Source organism: Staurois parvus, unplaced genomic scaffold (genome assembly GCF_062004578.1).
Source record: "Staurois parvus isolate SC_StPar_1 unplaced genomic scaffold, SC_StPar_1.0 ptg000579l, whole genome shotgun sequence".
NCBI lineage: Eukaryota > Metazoa > Chordata > Amphibia > Anura > Ranidae > Staurois > Staurois parvus.
In genome coordinates, this window is record NW_028318375.1 from 1,278,904 (window position 1) to 1,301,805 (window position 22,902).

The 22,902-nt window shown below is 39.8% G+C and overlaps 1 protein-coding gene across 4 annotated transcripts in view; it reads left to right on the forward strand.

Moving 5' to 3' along the window:
• The window catches only part of TBC1D5 (TBC1 domain family member 5), a 766,435-nt gene that overhangs the window by 136,835 nt on the left and 606,698 nt on the right, over positions 1 to 22,902 (forward strand). The window lies entirely within an intron of this gene.

The window sequence follows — 22,902 nt, forward strand, 5'->3', positions numbered from 1 at the left end:
CTGACCGCCGCCATTACTGGTATAAACATAAATAAATAAAAATTCCAGTATATATACCATAGTTTGTAGATGCTATAACTTTTGCTCAAACCCATCATTCTATGCTTATCGGGATTTTTTTTTTACCAAAAATATGTAGCAGAATACATATGTGCCTAAATTTATGAAAATATTTGATTTTTTTATTGGATATGTTTTATTGCAGAAAGGAAAAAATATTGTTTTTTTTTTTTTTTCAAACTTTTTTTTTTTATAGTGCAAAAAATAAAACCCAGTGGTGATCAAATATCACCAAAAGAAACCTCTATTTGTAGGAATAAAATGACATGTTTAATTTATGTACAGGGTTGCATGACCGCACAATTGTCAGTTAAAGTGGCACTAAACCCTGCATTCACTATATCTGGTCTCTCACAGTACACAGATCATGGAAATGCAATTATTTTAGTAAATGTAAACTGCTAAATACCTTTTCTCATCAGCAGTTACAGCAGTCTTGTGACTTCAGCAGAGCACTGGTTAAAGCTTGTAGGAGGAGTTTTCTTTCTGCTCTAGGAGGATGTGAAACCCTTGACCCTCTGTCTGGACAGTGCTGATTGGTCCTGTGCTGATCACATGCACTCTCCCAAGAAAAAAAAAACCATGTCTAGCAAAACACACCAACCTGAGCATGTACATGTGACTATGGATTCAGTCTGTATCAGGTGGTCATTTCAGAGAAGAAAGGATCAAACAGCCTTTTTACACAATGCAGAGTAATAACCCCTTAGGTCCCACAGTGATTATAATTGTAGCACTAGCATGCTTTACTGCATATGCACACTGATTTTACTGTTGTAGGTTTAGTAACACTTTAAAATAATGCAGTGCCGTATAACAAAAAATGGCCTGGTCAGGAAGAGGGGGTAAATCTTCCGGAGGTCAAGTGTATACGGAAGTGTCCAAACCCCTGTCTAGTTTTAGGGCTAATTCACACCAGTGCATTGATCTTGATTTGAGTGCAGCTGTAAAACGCAGATCAATGGAAGAACATCTGAAAAACAATAATTTCCAATGTGTCCTATTCACACCATAATGCTGCATTGATCTGCGTTGCGCTAAAATGCATCATGTATGCATTTTAGCACAACATTCCAGAAGTGGCAGGAATGCTGGGCGCACTGTATTGCTGTGCAAGGGGACTGTTTTGAAGGTGGATAGTGTGTAAACGTAGATAAATAAAATACTTTTTTTGTAAACTGCTAGTCTCAAAACATTTTTGATGCCAACTTGTATATTCTAGAATGTACCCATCTATAGACGTTATACTGGTAATGGCGGTGATCAGCGACTTATAGTGGGACCGTGATAGTGTGGCAGGCAATCTGGCACTAACGGACACTGGTTGGGAGGGACATTTCCTAACTGACAGATACTGGCATTGCTAGTGACACTAATACAGTTATCAGATATAATAATGTACACATGACACTGGCTGGGAAGGGGTTAACACCTGGGGCAATCAAGGGGTTAAGTCAGTGGTTCTCAACCTTCCTAATGCCGTGACCCTTTAATACAGTTCCTTATGTTGTGGTGACCCCAAACCATAAAATTATTAACCCAGTAATTATAATTCATGAGTGTCGTTTTACCTCCAATACTGCTGCTTTCAACACAGCAGCTGCTTTCAACACAGCAGCTGCTTTCTACACAGTAGCTGCTCTTTACACATCGGAAATATGTGTTTTCTGATGGTCTTAGGGGACCCCTGTGAAAGGGTCGTTCGACCCCCCCCAAAGGGGTCGTGACCCACAGGTTGAGAATCACTGGGTTAACTGCTTAAGAAAAGTGCTGCTTTTACTCACAGATCTGACTGTTTTTTCTCACTGCTTTTTAGGGAGAAGAAACAGCCAGATCTCTCTTCTGTGCTGTGATTGGACACAACCTATCAGCAGGTTTCAGACAAAATCATTGGCTAAAACCTGCTGACAAACTCGTGCTGTGTCCAGTTGACGTATGGGTATGTCGCCTAGCCTTCGTGTGCTGTCCGCCGCAGTACATGTACAGTAATTTGGGCAGGGGGGCAAGCAGGTAAAGAAACTGCAGAGGTTTGAATTTTATTTTTTTAAATAACAAACATATTATACTTACCTGCTCTGTGCAATGGTTCCAATCCACCCCTTCTTGGGTTCCCTACCAGCACCCCTGGCTCCTCCGCCAAATGCCCTCATAGCAAGCCACTTGCTATGGGGGCACTTGTGCAGGCTCAATCCCAAGCTGAACTGTGTGCGTCGGCTCTGATCTCTGCTCAATAGCTGTAATTTCATAATGTAGAGAATGCATTAAAGTGAAAAACCTTCAGCCATTAGAACCAATTTAATATTTGTATATGTAAACATATACCAGAAGATTTATTCGGTATGTATTCCATAGAGATACGGCTTAAAATTAATTATATGATAGTAGCTGTCTGAAGAGCTGTTGTGGAGGCTCATAGTCAGATTCATCCTCTTAATTTTCCTTTGCAAATTGTAATAGTATGGAGATACTGCCACATTTTAATAATACAAAAAAATACAAAAATCAAAAACCAAGAAGCTTTATGTACTTTTATTGGCGATTTTAATCCTGAAGAAAGTACTGCCTTAAGTAGCTTGCACATTTGCCAGTGACTTCTCATAAATAAGAGGCCTATGGATTTTATTCTGTAAACAGTTGGTGCCTCATGGTTCCATGGAGCTGATGCATCAGAACAGTGAAAATAAATCTTGCTTTGATGATGATCGACTAACATAACCTGAAGAAATATGATTGTACCTCAGGTGAGATGCTGCTAATTTCACTATAGCCTTGGGTGATAATAGCTTTACCATATGTGGAAAGTTTCCGGTAATGTGTAAAAGCACAAAAATCTGAGATATTGTTGGAAAAATACATAATTTTGTAATTATATCCATTGAAGCAAAACTTTAAACATACAGTATTTATGCCGTATATTCCTTTATCTTATTCTGCTGTATTTTATTCTCCAGTCATCAAGAGTAAAAACGACATTACCTATCGAATATTGCAAATTTCACATCTGATAATCAAATCGTAATCATGGTCCTGCATTATGAACACATCACATAAACATTGTTTGTAAATAATATATCCACGCCTGCTTTTCAAAGTTGCTGCCATCACAGCCTGATCCATGGATATGTAGATTGTCTTCTGGAGCTGCCATATTTGATTGGCCTCAGTTGGCAAAGACGCTTCCTTTTTGGTTTGGTTGTGTCGCTCATTTGAAGTTTCATGAGATTTTGGACACAGATATTTTCACTTAAGCTGGCCATACACGTATAGATTTTCGTTCGAGAATTTTAGTTTCAAGAATATTCATTTGATTTTCTAATCGTTAGTGGGGTCAAATCGATGTTTGTTTTTGACCGCAGTGACGGGAAAATTCGAAGGGGCAGGAAGGAAATATAGGAGTATATGTGGTTATCGTTCAGAAATTACAGTAATTTTAAACTCAAATGTTAAAAGCAAAAGACAATTTTCAAACAACATTTGTCCATTCACCGACTGTTCAAAGAATTTTCATATGCTTTTTCGTATGAATATTCTCGTCTGAAAATCTACATGTGTATGGCCAGCTTTACTCTGCAAAGCAAGGAGCAATGTATGTTTTATTGTAGGTTTTCCATGCAAGGTCTGCTGAACCGCTTCCCGTCCGGCCCATGTACATAAACTGCCGGACGGGAGCAGTGCCAAAGCGGGTTGCTGGTTATAAACAGCGCCCGCATTAACTGCCTGTGCACGCTCCCTGGCAATCCGGTGCCTGCTGTGTCCAGAGGATACCGATTGCTGTACGGGACCTCTGTGTGAGGTCCTGATTCATGTGATCAGTGAACACATGAATAGTAGTAAACAAGATGTCACTTCCTGACATCATTGCTTACTACTTGTGAAATCTGTGAATGATCACAGAGGTCACATGGTACAAGGATATTCACAACAGCCTTGTACCATGTGACAAGCTGTGACCAATCACAACTTGCACAGTATTTCTCAATGGCTGCAAGAATGCGGCCAGAGAAGGAGAAATGATTGCTTTTACAGCCTTTGTGCATGTAAAAGCAATCAGTGTAAACAAAGAAAAAAAAATCTTCATTACCCCCACAAGTAGTACAGTGTCACTATGGTGACACTGTACTGCTAGGGTGACGGTATGTAAAAAAAAAATAAATAAATAAACATGAAAAATAAAATAAAAATGTAAAATTATAATTTTTGGTTATAAACTAATTTTTTTTTCTTTTTATCAAAAGATAGCTGAATACATTTTGGCCAAGATTTATGAAGAAAGATTATTTATTTGCAAAATGTTTTAAGAAAAACACTTTTTTTTTTTTTCAAAATGTTTGGACTTTTTCATTTATATAGCAAAAAAATAAAAATCCCAGTGGTGAATAAATACCACCAAAATAAAGCTTTATCTGTCTTAAAAAAAAAATGCTAACAAATTCATTTGGGTACAGCGTTGCATGACTGCACAATTGTCATTCAAAGTGTGATAGCGCTGAAAGCTGAAAATTGGCCTGAACAGGAAGGGGGTAAAAGTGTCCGGACTTGAAGTGGTTAAAAACATGTTTAGAATTTTGGTAGTTTTCTACAGTTGTCAAGTAATCCTTCACCCAATGTTCTTCTCTCTAAACACTATGCTGTCTTCTCTTCTATATTTCCTTATGTTGCACTGAACTGATGACATTTGTTTTGCTTACCTGCTGTTGCTTCAAACACAACTGTTGGTCAGGTATAGAAGTTGAAATCATCATGTTGTTTCATGAGCTTTAGTCTACGACGTAAAGTTTATATGCTAAAGGAAGACCTGAATTGTGTAATCAGTGCCCTAAAAAGTAAAATAATAATAAGAATGCCGACAGCAAAAGATGGTCACCAGCATTGCCTGAGGACTTTCTGCAGCCTATATTTTTCTTGTTAGTGAACATGTGAAAGAGGTAGTCTTTGTAGAAGCAGAGCTTTGCTTCCATATGCCAGAACTGCCACACTGATGTCAGGTGACTGGTGGGGAATAACCAAAAGCAAACGGACAGGTAGGGGGGAACACAAAGCCACAGAACTAATTAAGCAGAAGCACAAAAGTCTTTGAACTACAGGTCCTCAAGTAGAGCCTCTGGTCCAGCAAGGAAATCAGTGGGCAGCAGAGAAGTGAGACTAGCAGTCACAGGCAGCAGCACCTGGACCGGATGGCATACACCCACGGGTCCTTAAAGAATTGAGCTCTGTAATTTCAAAGCCATTGTTTCTCATTTTTAGGGACTCTTTAATGACTGGCATAGTACCACTGGATTGGCGTAAGGCCAATGTGGTACCAATATTTAAAAAGGGATCAAAATCTTTACCAAGTAATTATAGACCTGTTAGTTTAACTTCTATAGTTGGGAAGATACTGGAGAGTTTAATAAAAGACCACATAGATAAGTTCTTGCTGGAAAAAAATATTTTAAGCAACGGACAGCATGGATTTATGAAAGACAGAAGTTGTCAAACAAATCTGATTCTTTTATGAGGGGGCTGAGCAAAACCTTGGACAGAGGGGTGGCAGTGGACGTGGTATACTTGGATTTTGCAAAACCGTTTGACACAGTTCCCCACACACGGCTAATGTGTAAGGTAAAGTCTACAGGCTTGGATAAATCCATATGTAAATGGATAGAAAACTGGCTAAAAGATCGTATTGAAAGAGTAGTGGTTAATGCTTCATACTCTGAATGGTCTGGGATCATCAGTGGTGTACCCCAAGGTTCAGTGTTGGGACCCTTACTTTTTAATATATTTATAAACGATATAGAGTCTGGGATTAAAAATCCACTCAGTCTTTGCAGATGACACCAAGCTGTGCAGTGGGATAACGTCCTTACAGGATGTCTTCAATTTACAAGCCGACCTCAATGCACTGTTTAGTTGGGCAACTATGTGGCAAATGAGGCTTAATGTTGATAAATGTAAGGTTATGTACTTGGGGGCTAAGGATATGCATGTATCATACATACTATGGGGGGTACAAATGGGGGAATCAATGGTGAAGGATCTGGGGGTTCTGGTAGATCACAAGCTTAATAATGGCATGCAATGCCAAGCTGCAGTTTCTAAAGTGATCAAAATCCTCTCTTGTATTAAAAGAGGTATAGACTCCAGAGAGAGAGATATCATATTACCCCTGTACAAATCATTAGGAACACCTCATCTGGAATATGCAGTTCAGTTTTTAGGTACCAATTCACAAAAAGAACATTGGGGAACTGGAGAAAGTACAGAGAAGGGCAACCAAACTGATACGAGGCATGGAGGAGCTCAGCTATGAGGAAAGATTAGAGGAACTGAATGTATTCTCTCTTGAGAAGAGGAGATTAAGGGGGATATGATCAACATGTATAAATACATCAGTGGTACATATAGTGAACTTGGTGTAGAGTTATTCACCCTGAGGTCATCACAGAGGACAAGGGGGCACTCTTTATGTCTGGAGGAAAAAAAAATTTAATCTCCAAACACGGAAAGGTTTCTTCACAGTGACAGCTGTGAAAATATGGAACTGACTCCCTCAAGAGTTGGTTCTGGCCAGCTCAGTGGATTGCTTCCAAAAAGGCCTGGATTCTTTCTTAGATACACAGACTATAACTAGATACTAACATTTATAGGTAAAGTTGATCCAGGGAATATCTGATTGCCTCTCGGGGGATCAGGAAGGAATTTTTTTCCCAGCAGGAGAAAATTGGATCATGCTTTGCTGTTTTTTTTGCCTTCCTCTGGATCAACTGTGGGTATAGGATTATAACTTTATTATTATTTTATTTTATTATTTGTTTATTTTTATGGTTGAACTGGATGGACTTTTGTCTTTTTTTCAGCCAGACTAACTATGTATCCTTGATGATTTCACGCTGCTGACATATAAATAGGAACCTCATGCCACAGGAAGTGCATTGCTGTTTTTCAGAAGGAATTCATTGTTAATGGTTCATTTTCAGTGCTCTTAAAGCAGAGTTCCAGTCGTACTGTGAAATTAATAAGTCAGCTGTTACAAAAACCACTCACCTGTCCCACAATCCCGCGGTGTCCTCCCCGCAGCCCATTTCACCAGCCGTCTGGTGTTCCTGGCACTGGCATCTTCAGTGTGGGCACCCGGCTGTGACAGCTTGTGGCTACACAGCCTGGTGCCCACTGCGCATGCGCGAGTAGCGCTGCGCCTCCTGAATGGCCCACAGTATTCTGTAACCTATCATGTGTCCCAGAAGATAGATTACGGGGAGGGTAGGAAGACAACTTCCGATCGCCTAGGCGATCGCAGCGGAAGTGGGAGCGGGTACCTGTCAATTTTGGGTACCCTCCCACTCCCCAAAGGTGCCAATCCTTAATGGGGTGAGGGGGACCAGTCTTTAAAGCGGAACTTCCCATTTGGGTGGAGCTCCGCTTTAAGGCATGATTAACATTTGTAGATGTTTCCTATAAGTTAGAAAATCTTTACTTCGAATTTCAGTCTGGATCCACTTAAATAACTTTTGATAACCACTTAAGAATGAACTGTTGTAGTGTTACAATTGTATCTGCTTTTTTTTTTCAGCAGTGTCATGAGTGAGTATTACATGGAAGGACATTGTTTCTAATAAACAATTGATGCTGATAAACAATGGTTTTGCCATTCCCGTCTTCTGAAATAATCTGGCACGAGGTTACTCTGTTGTAAAACATCCTTTTGTATATAAAATGAAAGCTTCCTCCTTAGAAGCCATCATTATAATTTTACCACTGGAGCATCTAGGGGCATAGAGAAACGTTAGGTATTTTGCATCTCCAGGACACCCTCCCCACTCCAAGTCCCTGCTGTACTCACGTATAGGGTTGCCAAGCTTTCATCAGCCATGCAGCTGCTCCAGCGGTGTTCTTTCACCTATACATTTTTTTTTCTGTAAAGGTGAATTCTTTTACCCTAGGTTCACTCTTTTGCAGATTTGTGACCTGAGTTTGCACGGACATGGCAGCCCATTCCTTTGAATGGGCTGCCGTGCCTGCGGTTTCCACAAAAAAAGGTGTTTGCGCCATTTTAAAAATATTTATGCACCATGCAATTCCCCGTGGTTCCCACACCCACAAACACGTGTTAAGATGCATTGGGGTGCCATTAGGCATGAATGATGGCAGCCCTGCGGGTTTTGGCTGGGGGTGGCTATGAGTGCGGGAACAGCTGCAATATCTGCAACCACCCCGAACAGCGTCAACCTAGCCCTAAATATATTTTTAGAGAATGAGCATAACACTCAGTAGCACTACCACTTGAAGAAGGAGTCAGTCAGAGCTCTGTTGCATCAGTACACAGTTTCAACATGTTTACAGCAGCAGAGTAAAGTGATGACCTCATTAGTATTCTGCTTCTCCTTCATTGTTCAATCACAGCCAAGGCTAGGTCGGTGATCAAGCTGTATTGCTTAAAGGGACTCTGTCATGAAAAAGTATATGGAATGTCATCTCTGACCTCTCCTTTGGGTATGTTCGTTCCCTAGCTGTCATGCTGATCCTTTGACTTCAGTACTGATCTTAACAAAGTATAGAGGTAAGAGATTTTGACACTTTCTTGACACTCATTTACTGAATGCTTTGGTAGGTAAAGCAGTTCATGTACAGTATATGTATCCTAAGGCTGGCCATGCATTATATAATTTTTCTTTAGATTTACTAAAACCATATAATATGAGGTCAAACACTTTCAATTTGTATGCAACCAGGCAGGCCCTCTGCACTACATAGTTGAAGGTAAATCTAAATTGAACAAACAAATTGTAAAATGTATGGCCAGTTTAACTGAATATTTAACAGCTTGAATCTGGAACGTTTTAAATTGGTCTTGGTTGAGGTTCTCTAGTATATATTGGTGTGTATTACATTGAAATGCTGTGGGGCTCTTCGAGGATTTTCTCTTTATAGTAATAAGCCAAATGTAATTGATGCAAACTTTGCTCATTATTGCTTAGCCACTTATAATTTAATAGCTGAAAGGGATGAAATATTGTAGTATGCTGTACATGAACTGGAAATTCCCATACATACTGTTTTGTTTTTTGTTTTTTTTTTAACATTTTTGTTTTATTTTGAATCCCTGTTCGGTGACAACTGCCTAAGAGGGGATTCTCTTTGGTGAGATTTCTTCTTACTTCTTGTTGTGTTTTTAGGAGAGGAAGTGCAGGTAAATCTCCCCAACAGGACACAAACACACACACACAAAAAAAATACATAAATAAAAAAACAAGGTATTGACCATTCCCTGTCTGAAAAAAAATGAGTCTTTACATACATTTAAACAAATGTAGAATCTGCAATCTACTCTTACCCTGGTCTCTTTTGTATCAGGATCAGTCATAAGGACTTGGAGCTGGGGAGGGGGTGCATTTAGCTGGAGCCATGAAATAGGATATTCAGCCTGTTTGATAAAAATTAAAAGTCAGCAGCTACAAATAATGTAACTGCTGACTTTTATTAGAAGGACACTTACCTGTCCAAGGGTCCAGCAGTGTGCCTACCTGAGCCTGTTCTTCACCAGTGTGCAGGTCCCCGACGCTGGCATGTTTAGTGTGGGGAAACTGGCTGTGACTCCCTGCGGCTTCCACTGCCAGCTTCCCACTGAGCATGTGCAAAGCAAGCTGCGTTGTGCGACTTGTCCTCCAGCCACCTGGGACTGTGACATGCCCCAAATGTTGCAGGCAAAAGGGGAGGTCAAACTTCCAGTGGAATTGCCTAGGTCAGGGGTCTTCAAACTATGGCCCTCCAGCTTTTGAGGAACTGTACGTCCCATGAGGCCTGACAGGCAAGACTCCCAGAGGCAGAGGCATGATCGTACTTCAACAGCTGAAGGGCCATAGTTTGGAGACCCCTAGCCTTGGTGATCGAACTAGATGTGGGAGCGGGTACCTACCAAAACTAGGTAACTGGCTCTTCCCCCCCCCCCAAACAAAATGTCAAAAAGCAGTTCGAGGTGGGGAGGGGCAGATCTAAAGCAGAACTTCCCTTTTTTGGGTGAAGTTCCACTTTAGGTGCCATAGTAGAAGTTGCATATTCTTGCTGGCAACAGTGAACAGATGCAAAACATGTCCTAAATTCTAACTTTCAGCATCCATGTGTTCTAGCCTTTATCAATTTTTTTTTCCTACCTATGATGGTTCTAAAACATTATTCTTGCATTAATTCAAGTTCAAACGCAAAACTTCTTTCCTTTGTATTAATGTATGTGTTTTCTAATGTTTTGCCAAAAAAAAAGTCATTGCTGTATTCAAGTTTCCAGCAACGAATATATTTTTGCCACGCATCAGAACAATTTTCATGCCTCACTCAATTTCTAATGTAAATTAGTAGGAACATTGGTTATCCATTTGAGAAATTGAGTTGGTTTAAAAATAAAAATGCACTTATGGTGTGTGGTGCTTTGTGTATTACCCAGGGAGTGTTTTTCTGTTTATCTGTCACTTGCATTAGAAGAAGCAGTCACTGGCTGCAGGTGACATTAAATATTAAAGGTTAACCTCAATTCCTTTACTGACCAAACATACAGTAGAAAGTTCTTCTGGATGCATGCCCTGCTAGTAGTGTTCACAGATGGGAAGTGCTATCGTACGTTGTCTCACTGGTGTTCCTGTGTGTGGGTGGGTGTCTTAAAGCCTTTCATTGTTGTTCCATCATAGAAAAAAAAAAAATCAAATTTAAGATGCCACATTAGTGTCGCCAAACCCCTCGCCAAAAGCAAAAGGAAACACATTTAAATATTAATCTATATCAATGTCACAGTACTCCTGATTTGTCATTGTGCTGCTTCACATTGAGACGTTAGCTTTGGGTATTGTGGGGGACTACATGCCCTTTTCGTATTTTTTTTTTTTTTTGTACAGTTACAGGAAAAAATTTTTTTGGTGCAACAAATTTCAATTTACTGTAGTGTAAGACCAGTGAAAGCAGAAATCTGGTTGATTGACTGAGATGGTTTACTGCTTTTTGCCTTTTTGAATAAGTCTGTATGTATAAATAATTTTTTATGGCTTATTGCTGGTTGTCAGAAGAACACTGCTTGCTTCCTTCGAATTATTGCTGCTGAACAGTGATAAGCTAAGCAAATTACTTGTGTGTGGGTGGGTGTGTATACAATATTGTGTGTGTGTGTGTGTGTATATATGTGTGTGTGTGTATATGTATGTGTGTATATATATATGTGTGTGTGTGTGTGTGTGTGTGTGTGTATATATATATATGTGTGTGTGTGTGTATATATATATATATAATTTTCACAAACATACATACTGGTTGTTAAAGTGACACCTTCCTGGAGGTTTGTGATTCTACAGTGTATCATCATAGGGCATTCTTTTCTTCTGTTTACTCTTTAAAGCTGAACTGAAGACCCAGTACTTACCTGTCCAAAAGTCCTGTGCTGGCATCTTCTTTTAGGTGCCGGTCTTCTTTGGCCGGAAGGGGAATGGCGTCGCTCCTGTGAATGTGCAGGAAGGCCATCAGCTGGGCACTTGGAGACCAGCCTGGCACTGTAAGATGAGTTGCGCATGCGCAGCTCAGTTTACAGCACCAGAGGAGACAACAAGCAGGCAGGTAGGTGCATTTTATTGCAGAAGAGACAGTGCATGTCTCTTCTGCAATAAAATGCCCCCATCTGCCTGCCCGCTGTCTCCTCCAACATTGTAAACTGAGCTACGCTGTCTGTCTGCTCACTGTCTCTTACCACGGACACACTCAAACTCAAAACGCTATTTTTAAAAGTTTTTGAATTTTTTTTTTAAATCACACTAATCTAGGTAGATGGGGCATCGATCTGAAGCTGCATCTGTTCCCCACTGGCTCTAAGAATGAGAACTGAGTGATCAGACACAGCTGATCACTCAATTCTCCCTGCTGCTTTGAGCAGAGAGCTGTTACTGTCAGTCACTGCTGTTTGTTCTGCTCCCCCAGGTTTTAACTAGAGTGCTAAGCTATGGAGGGTGTGGATCGAAGAGAGTCTGAACCAGGTGCCAGTCCAGGCTCCTGGGTGGATCCCAACCATATGGTCGTGATCTTTCCGAAGCCCGGACCAGCTCTGTGACCTCATCTGACTGCATACTTTATCCTGCTGTTGGATGAAAATGGGTCACAGGAGTGCAGAATGAACTGCACTTCTTTAATTTTTTTAATGTGCAAAGCAAACCCATCAATCTATCCATGTCTCCATGCATTATTTAGTTGAGAAATCATTTTTGATAAGTGCCACCCTAACACTTCTAGCTGCGGCTATCTTGAATAAATGACAGGTGATTCATGTAGCATTTACTTCCTTTAATCAACCTGGAGGCATGCAGGCAGGAGGCTGTTTTCTTGAGAAAGCCCATCCATCCCTCCTCTACGAAAGAAAAAAAAAATGCCCATGAAAACTCTTGCGATGTATAATATCATTCTAGCCTAGGCTACAATCCAGGAAGCAAGTGAAGAAATGTAAAAAAAAAAAGGTTAAAACAAGTAAATATAATACTTCAACTTTAATATCTTTAAAGGATAAGTTCACCTTTGGGAACATGTTACGTGTTCCCCCCGTTTCTGGGGTGGAACATGTAACATGTTCCCATTGCTGCAGTTGCTCCCTCCGCCCCCCCCCCCCTGACAGACAGTACAAGCAGACGTTTCCCCATACTATCTGTCAGATTTGAAAACCGCACGTCCATGCGTGACTCCGCCCACATGGCCGCATGACTCATCAGAGTTCTGTGAATGAGTGCCTACAAGTCCCAGCAGCCTTAGTGGCTGGCAGCTTGTAGTTTTCAGTGAACTACCATGGCACTGTGCAATGCTTTCCAGGCTTCTTTGGAGAAAAATAATAAATGCACATTTTTTTACCTACAAAACAAATGTACATTTATTATTTTTGTCAAATGGTGAACTTATCCTTTAAAGTGAAATCAGACCCCTACAGAATGAATAAACAGTATGTAAGCCCTAACAAAACACTTTTAATATTTGCTCACTTTTGGTCTGTTAAATCTGACATATTAATAGCATTTTGTTACTATCTGTTCAATGCAATATAATGTCTGTTGAACCCACCAGAAATCTTGTGAGCTGGTAATTTCCTGTGCGCACTGCCTCTGCTGCACTGTGAACAGGTACTTCATTCCCAGCTATCTCTGTGGACTACAGAACCTTCCTTACCAGGTAATGGAACAAAAGAGAGGGGAGGTGTTCAGTTGTCTTTTCCTAGGGTAACAACGCTACTCCTGCACAGATACAGTACAATGAGTGAACATTGGCACTCTAGGATAGGAAGTGTGTTACTGCCAGGATCACAAAGTAAAAAATAAAGGAAAATAGTCTGAAAAATACATTTTTGCTGTAGCTGGTCAGTGCCGATATTTCTCTGGTTCCCGTGTCACCTTATACTTCCAACTTGCTCATTGCCGTGTTTTAACATCACCGTACCAGTCAGGTCTCCCTTGTTCTCTGCCTCTCATGTTAACTGTTTAAATATGTTCTCATCCAGCCCCCACTGTAAGTCCTCATGTACACTGGACGTTTTTACAGCTGTTGTTTTTTTGGCTTCTGGTGGGTTTTTTTCTACAGCCAGAAAACTCTGCAACATGTTATCCTATGTGTTCATGCACACATAGGCTTTAATCCCCATTTTTTGACACTAGCCATTTTCTGGCTGGAAAAAAACCCCAAAAATGAGTGGGTTTCAAGAGTTTTTTAGCTGTAAGGCTTCCATGCACATTGGGTATTTTAGGCTGTATGCACATGGGGCGTTTTAATAATGGTGGTAGCATTAGCTGTGTAAAGTCACATTAAAAACATGAGTTTTTGAGCTATTTTTAGCGTTTTTGCATTAGCGTTTAGCCGCGTTTTTGCGTGTTTGCGATTTTTAGCGTTTTTTTAGTATTTGTTTTTATAAAAAAAAAAAATTTTTTTGCTAAAAAAAGTTTAAAAAAGCACCGTATTGCTACATTTTTCAGCATTAGAGCATTTTTACAGCTAAAAAAAGTCTAGAAACTCACTAGTACTGGGTTTTTTTTCCAGAAAAATGCTGATTACAGCCTATGCCTGGATGGACACATAGGATAATATGCTGGGGAGTATTGAATTAAAAAAAAAATGCAGCACAGTACTATAAACTTAAATACGGTGCTACTAATGTCCAACGAACGAATAGTGAAAACAAAAATTGTGCTTAGTGACAATAATAGGTGCTACATCAAATATATATCAACACATACATATGAATACCCATAAAACTGTATATATCAGTGCAAAATGAATGGTATACACAAATACCAAATGAAGTGTTCTAAATAGCGGACGGTCCTTTTTAACACTTCAATATGTTCACATGTGCTTGTGCGGTATATCTCCTGTGCATCATATACCAAATATACCATCAATAAGTGTCCCAAAATTATGATTTAAAAAAAATTAAGAACCGTCCCTTTAAATCCGCTGTACTCCAGGTGAGTCTGGGGAGTTTACTGGCTGTGGAAAAAAATGCCAAAAGCCAAAAACAGCAGCTGTAAAAACGTCCAGTGTGCATGAGGACTAAAAATGCTCTAATGCTGATAAAAGCTGAAAAAAGCCGATAAACGTTGAAAAACGATAAGAAATGTGGATATCCGGCGTTTATGAACATTTGAGTTTGAAGATTTTGTGGGAGTATAACTTTGCTGAAAAATGCAAATGCTGAAAAAACAAAAAAACGCTAAAAAAAAAGCTAATGCAAAAAAGCTAAAAACGCAAAAAACTCTGTTTTTTATTGCAGCATTCTACAGCTAACGCTACTGGCGTTTTTATAACCTCCAGTGTGTATGAGGTCTTAGGATTACAGCCAAGTACAGTGAAGTAGAACGAACAATGCTTGCACGTCTTTTTTGTTCTGGTGTGCTTATGGTTTTGAGAAGTTATAGCCGAATTCTAGGAAACCACTAAACACGCAAATGAATTACGTAAAGTAAAAATGAACTGTTTTACCTGCACAAAGATTTGTATTTCTATCTATCCAGTCCAATGATTTATACAACTCTGCCACATCCCACAGCGTTGTCTTGCAAGGGAAGAGACCTGATTTTTTTTCTGCTGCAGTTCAGTAACACTTAGGCCCCATGTACACGGGACACTTCTGAACGATGGAAACTGACTGCTGGAAAACGTAGGTTAAAAAACGTCTGTTTAGCCGTGTTTGTATAACGTGTTTATGTGCATTTGCATTTTGAAGCGTTTTTTTAAAGATAAGCACAGGAGAACCTCCCAAATGCCCAGAATGCACTGAAAAGTGGTAAATTATTAAATATTTCAGACTGTTTCAGAGAAATAAAGAGAGTAGAAGCAGAGACAGCAGTATGTGTTGAGATTAGCTTAGGTGGGAGTTGCTCATTAACATTTCTTTTGTTTCCAAGGGTGGGAAAGGTGTCTGGTGGAGTGAGTCATTAAGGTCACCTGGCAGGGGGTCTTTATGAGGAATTTGAGGTGTGAATGGTCATTAACATATCTTTTGTTTCCAAGGGTGGCAGAGGTCTGAGGTGTGAATTGGTCATTACGATGTGTGACAAGCTTGGTAGGAACATCCTGTGTTCAGTGTTTTGTCCATCTGAGTACCTTGGAAATGCTTTGCATGCATTTTTTATGATGAAAAAAGGCTCTTGACAGCATCGGGAACTGGAAGAGTTAAAAAAAAACTTTTCAACCGCAAACGCTTCTAAATGCAATTTGCCACGTTTACAAATGTTTGAAACGCTGATAAAATCGACTGCTGAACACAAGTTTTCTGCATTAAAAAATAAACGACTGTAAACTCAACTGCCTGTAAACGACTGTAAGCTCAAATGCCTGTAAATGACTGTAAACGAAGAAAAAATATTAGGGAGAGTTCAGGGGCTGCTGAAAAAACGCTGAACAGCTCCTAAACGTGAGTTTATCAGCTGCAGTGTACATGAGCCCTTACAAGTTTTCTGCACACCCTGTTACTGCACAGCGAAAGAAAAAGCCACAAACTAATGAACTCTTTCCTTTGTCATTCCGTTCTTTCCTCTTCCTGTTAGCATGCTCCTTGCACTGCAGCACAGTTGATTGGCCCGTTGAGGAGCGCAAGAAGCTAATACAGAGTCCAAATCCGGTACTTACACTGCTTGCATTTAAAGATGTTTTGATAAATCTGCCTGGAGTTCAGTTTTACCCCGGGTTTACACTGATGCGGTGCGGAATTCTCACCGGTTTCTGTGCGAATTCCGCACCGCATCATAATCACACCCCGTTCATGCGAACCGCTGCAGGTGTGTCAACAACACCCCAAAATTGGTTCGCAAGACGCGGTTCGATGCGCAGAATTAAATTGCATGGGTGTGCATACCCATGCAATCTGATTCTAGTGAGGACAAAACAAGGGTCCTGCACCTTTTTGGTGCAGATGTGGTGCCGTTTCACCCATACATCCAGTGCATGCCGCCCGCACTGGAAAACGCAACCGTACTGGAAACCGAGGTTTCCGTGCGGGCTGCGTTTTCAAAAGAAGTGCAGGGACTTCTTCCCTGAGTGTCACAGGCAAAACGCGGCCCGCACGGCCGCATATATATATAAACCAAGGCTTAGAAGGGAAACAAATACAGACATCACACCTAAGAATTGGTAAGCTGCAATATATTAAATGTTTGTTTTTGGTTTTAATATTTCGTTAATGTAAAGTTTGGATTTTAAAGTAGCAGGTGTGAAAAAAAAAGTTTTTGATGAAAACATAACTCAACTGGAAGGTGTCTTTTTGCATTCTAAAGTGCACATCTGTGCTGTTTCTGATTTGCACTGGCTCCTAAATTCTACCTTCTCATATTTGCTGTATAGTTAAGACCACTTATTGGTAGTCTGCTGGCAAGGAAAGGGTGTGATGTTTATAGATTCCTCCTAGTTTTGTTTTAACCACACTTAAAATAACTTTCTGGAGTGAGTATAAAGAAAAAAAAAATGAACATTTATTTCCAGATGAACATCAGTGCGCTCTTACACATAAATATTGCAATTATACCATCATCTGTGAATTGTTACTTAATGTGGATCTTGTCCGAACGGAAATGCAAATGAAAGTTAACATTAATGTTTAACATATTAGAAGTCTGTGCCGAGAAACAATAAAGTGCCAGAGATATAATATTTCTGTTTAGTAAGTGGCAGTAACCATGGTAAGAATAACAGGCAGTGGGTGGGTATAAGGCAGCGAATTCCCTAAAATTCTAATGCTAATTATAAGCACTAGGACAATTACCTCCCACATACTTAACTGTTGTTCTGGTTTTTTTTTTTGTTTTTTTTTTTCTTTTTCAATCCTGCGGAGTTCTTCAAACACTACATATGGCCTTTGTTTAACACTTGATACTCTTCAGTGTTATTCCTCACAAGCACATAGGAAAAGGAAGTAATACGAAATGAATGCAGCCTGCTCATTTTCTCACTTGTCACCGAGCCAAATGCTAGAATCAAAGCTGGTTTCGGATAATTCTGCTTTGCATACAAGTGCGTTATCAATAAAATAACATGTGGACAGTATAGGATGTAAGCGAAGGACCTGCAGTACAAAAGGGACGAATACAAGAAAGGATTTTCAGGCAGACTAAATAACTTTGTTGTGTTGCACTGCAGTAAAACCTGTACTGAGGAAATATGGGGGTTCTTCAGTACTGGAGTATTTGACCTGTATTAACCACTTCAATGCCGGGCACTTATACCCCCTTCCTGCCCAGGCCAATTTTCAGCTTTCAGCGCTCTCACAGTTTGAATGACAATTGCGTGGTCATGCAACACTGTACCCATATGACATTTTTATTATTTTAAAAAAAAAAACACTTTTATTCATTTCTGTTATAACATTTTGCAAATAAATAGCACTTCTTCATAAATTTAGGTCAAAATGTATTCTGCTACATTTCTTTGAAAATAATAATAATTGAAATTTGTGTTTTTTTTTCAAATGTTTCTATTATTTTTTTAATATTGTTATTACATTTTTTTTTACTATTTTATTTTTCAGCACACTGTGACCAAAGCAATACAATGTTACCATAGTAACATTGAAATACTCTGGGCAAATTATCAGGATTTATTTTTAACACATTATGATTGCTAATACCAATGTATTTCATTGGTATTTGCAATCATTGTTACTGAATGAAACTGATTCATTCAGTCTTTTGTTGGGATTAGCTGTGATTGGGCAAAGCTGATCACATGATACAGATGGGCTGTGATTGGCCCTGTCTGCATCATATGACTGCCTTGACCAGTCACAACTAACAACATAATTGTATACAATGAATGGGATGACAGGAAGCCATCCATTGTATACAATCGTCATGTGATCTGCTGTGATTGGTCACAGCGGTCATATGACACTGACAACGGGCCGCTGTAGTGATATGTCATCAGCTGTGCTCACGTGGACACAACCGGTGACAGATCGCGCCGCTACACGGCACCATTTTGACAGGATGTCATATGACGCCCAGTCACAACAGCAAGTGTCCCGCCCGGCCGTCAATCTACTATAGGCGTGTTAAGTATGCAGATCATTGGTGATGAAACAGCAAGACATGGACTCTGGAAAAAGAAGTTGCCTTTTTCCTTTCATGATTAGGGACAAGTTAGGTAAATGAATATATGGACAAAGGATCAATCAACCAACAGTGATAATACAAACTGCAGCCACAACATGTGAGCCCATTAATACAAGGTAAGGTAATTGACACAGGGAATATAATTATACTAATACCTAGTTAAAACAAAGAAAACATTTGGAAGTGTACAGTGCCTTTAATGATGACGTTGGTTGCTGTGCACTTGTTCCAGGTCAGTAATTCAGTGTATGGAAGCTAGAGACAGCCATTTAGGAAGTAGTTTCGGAAGCAGTTGACTTACTAAATGTTCTTTCATCATCCTAATTCTGGCTGCACTAACTACCTAATAAGCCTACATTGTGCCATTCCTCTTCTATAGCTGTCTGTCCTTTAAATACCTATCTGTGTCTAGCTGCACTTTAGATCCCTTTTTGTCCTGGACTTTTATCTTTGCAGGTGCATGCCATTGTATGTTTTCCTTTTTTTATATCAACTAAGCCCAGTGGGGATAATTTACTAAAACTGGAGCAGACAGAATCTGGAGCAGCTGTGCATACTAACCAATCAGCTTCTAGCACCAGCTAGTTCAGTTTAAGCAGTATTCAATCCAAAAACAAAATTTCAATATATCACAGTGACCATTGATTATGTGGAGGTTGCATTTGTTTTTGTTTTCTTTATTTTCACCTGGTGATCCAGTCATTATGTATGTTATTTTTAACTTCCTTTAACCACTTCCCATGTAGATAAATTGCTGGACGGGAGCGCTGGTGATGCGAGTGGACGTTTCTAAATGTCCCCCCGCATCCATTGCCTGAGCGCGCTCCACGATCGGAACAGCGGAGCACAGATCGCTGTACGTGTGAGGTCCCGATTCATGTGATTACTAATTGGTCAATCGGTGACCACATGAATAGTAGTAAACAAGATGTCACTTCCTGATATCATTGCTTACTACTTGTGAAATCTGTGAATGATCACAGAGATCGCATGGTACAAGGCTATTCACAACAGCCTTGGACAAGCTGTGACCAATCACAGCTCACAGTATTTCTCAATGGCTGCAGGAATGCAGCCAGAGAGAATGAGAAATGCTTTCTTTTACAGCCTTTGAGTGTAAAAGCAATCAGTGTGAAAAAAAAATCTTCATCACCCCCCCCGTAAGTAGTACAGTGTCACTAAGGTGACACTGTACTGCTAGGGTGACAGTATGTTAAAAAAAAAACTAAAAACATAATATAAAAAAATAATAAAAATTAAAAAAAAATAGAAAAGTTATTTTTGGTTATAAACCAATTTGGGTTATTTTTTTATTTTTTTTTAATAAAAAGATAGATGAATACATTTTGGCCAATATTTATGAAGAAAGATTATTTGCAAAATTTTATAAGAAAAACACTTTTTTAAAACATTTTTGGATTTTTCATTTATATAGCAAAAAGATAAAAATCTCAGTGGTGAATAAATACCACCAAAATAAAGTTGTATCGGTCTCAAAAAAAATTCATATGGGTACAGTGTTACATGACCGTGCAATTGTCATTCAAAGTGTGATAGCACTGAAAGCTGAAAATTGGCCTGGACTGGAAGGGGGTGAAAGTGTCTGGACTTGAAGTGGTTAATAGACTATGCTCTCCAGCAAAATTGCCAGCAAGAGGATTAAGACAAACCATTTAACACTGACAAGGGTGCTTACAATGGTCAGCTTTAATTCATTTATGTAAAACCTTTATCCCAAAAGAAAAGACAAAAATATTCCTGTAACTACGTAAAAGTATTTGCTGGAGTTGGCTTTGCTTTTCTAGGTACCTATGTAAAGTCACTCGAACACCACCCTCTCCACTGATTGACAATGCCGCTGTCCAAGGGTGGCTATGTTGTTCCTCCATTGATGGAGTGCAGGAGTGAATGTAGCCACCTTAAGACAGGAGGTGTGTTGCTATCCAATCACCAGGTGAAAATAAGGGAATAAAAGCCTGTAAAAAGGAAACCAAATGCAGCCACCACATCCAATTATTGGTAAGCTACAATATATTACATTTTTGGGTTAGGATTGGTAAGCTGCAATATATAAAACAAAATTGGTTTTGGGTTTTATATTATTATTATAATGGATTTATATAGCTCCAACAGTTTGCCCAGCTATGCAAATGAAAGCTAGAAGCTGATTGGTTGCCATGTACAACTGCTCTAGATTTGTATCGCACCAGTCTTGGTAAACTCCCCTTAATGAATTTTCATTGACCTATTGGAGATTGAAAGGGAGGCAGAACAATAAATAATAGGGTGGCAATAGACTGAACTCATCTCAGAAGCTCTGTGAAAAGGCTAATGAATGTGATTGTATGGGTTTATAGAAAACATGGATTAAATGTAAAATGAGTAATCTTTTTGATTTGATGGCGTTGTTTCTTAAATAGTATTCTTGGCCCATTGGATAATTTTACTTCTTGTCAGGAGATGGTGCTTATTAAAGTGTTCCTAAACCCAGGACCCTGCATTCACTATATCTGGTCTCTCAAAGTACACAGAACATGGAAATGCAATTATTTTAGTAAATATAAACTGCTAAATACCTTTTCTTATCAGCAGTTAGAGCAGTCTTGTGACTTCTATCAGTGTTCAGCAGAACACTCGTTAAAGTTTGTAGGAGGAGTTTTCATTTTGCTCTAGGATGCAGGACCATTGACCTCTGTCTAAACAGTGCCGATTGGCCCTGATCACATGCACTCTCCCAAGAAAAAAGAAAAAAAGACCTCTCTAGCAATACACACCAAACTGAGCATATGCAGTATCTCCACATGATATGTGTTATCAGGAGATAAGAAGGAGGCACTGGAAGAAAAGGAGGATCAGAGAAGATGGGATCGAACATCCTTTTTACAAAATGCAGAGGATTAACCCCTTAGGTTCCACAGTGAGTATAACAAGCATGCTTTACTGCATATACAGACTGATTTTACTGTTGTGGGTTTAGTAACACCTTAATGCATAAACTTGAAAGTCTTAAAGTGGTTTTAAAGGCTCAAGGTTTTTCACCTTCATGCATTCTATGCATTAAGGTAAACATTCTTCTGTGTGCAGCAGCCCCCCCTAATACTCACCTAAGCCCCTCTCGATCCAGCGATTTGCACTGGATTCTTGGCTATCCCGGGACTCCCTCTTCTCATTGGCTGAGACAGAAGCGGGAGCCATTGGCTCCCACTGCCGTCAGTCACTGCCAGTGAGCCAGAAGAGAGAGGGGGCGGGACCGAGCCGTGGCTCCATATGTGAATTGACACACGGAGCAGCGGGTGCCCTTATAGCAAGCTGCTTGCTGTGGGGGCACCTGACAGGAGGGAGGGGCCAGTTGAGCTTGTGGGGGACCTGAGAAGAGGAGGATCCAGGCTGCTCTGTTCAAAACCACTGCACACAGCAGGTAAGTATAGGCCTGTTTGTTATTTTGTCTTTAAAAAAAAAAAAGAAGTTAAGCCTTTAGAATCACTTTAGACTGACCATATATGGGTCATTTTTTTTTTTTTTTTGTTCAGCCAGCTGGTTGAATGAAAAAAACTGATCCAATTCCCCCATCCACACATTCAATGTTGTAGCAATCCTGTATTGCATCCTCATTGTGTTCTGACAGTGGGACTCCCCTCACGTCAGAATACTCTGATCAGCGCTGCAGCTGATTGGCTGCAAGCATTGATTGAAGCAAAACTGTCCAGCAGGGCCATTTATCAAAGGTTGATTAATAGATCGACTTGTCATGAACGGGAACAGCTATACACGGATCAAAATTCAGCTGGCTTCTTCTGAACTGACAGAATTTCAATCCATGTATGGCCAGCTTTACCTCTTATTTGTTAAATGCAGAAATCCTAGTGGTGCTTACACACTAAGGCCCCCAAATCATTCCTGGTGAAATAATCCGACCTTTCAACAATAGATTTATTATTATTATTATTATGCAGGATTTATATAGCGCCAACAGTTTGCTCAGCCCTTTACAATATAACGGGAGACAATACAGCAACAATACAGTTCAATACAAGAGGGATAAGAGGGTCCTGCTCTTTGGAGCTTACAATCTTGGAGGAAGGGGCTAGTGGTACAAAAGGTAGTAACTGTGGGGGATGGACTGGTTGGAAGAGTAGAAGATTCCAGTATTAGCTGAGGGCAGGATAGGCTTCCCTGAAGAGATAGGTTTTCAGAGATCACCTAAAAGTGAGCAGAGTAGGTGATAGTCTGATAAATTGGGGTAGAGAGTCCCAGAGGATGG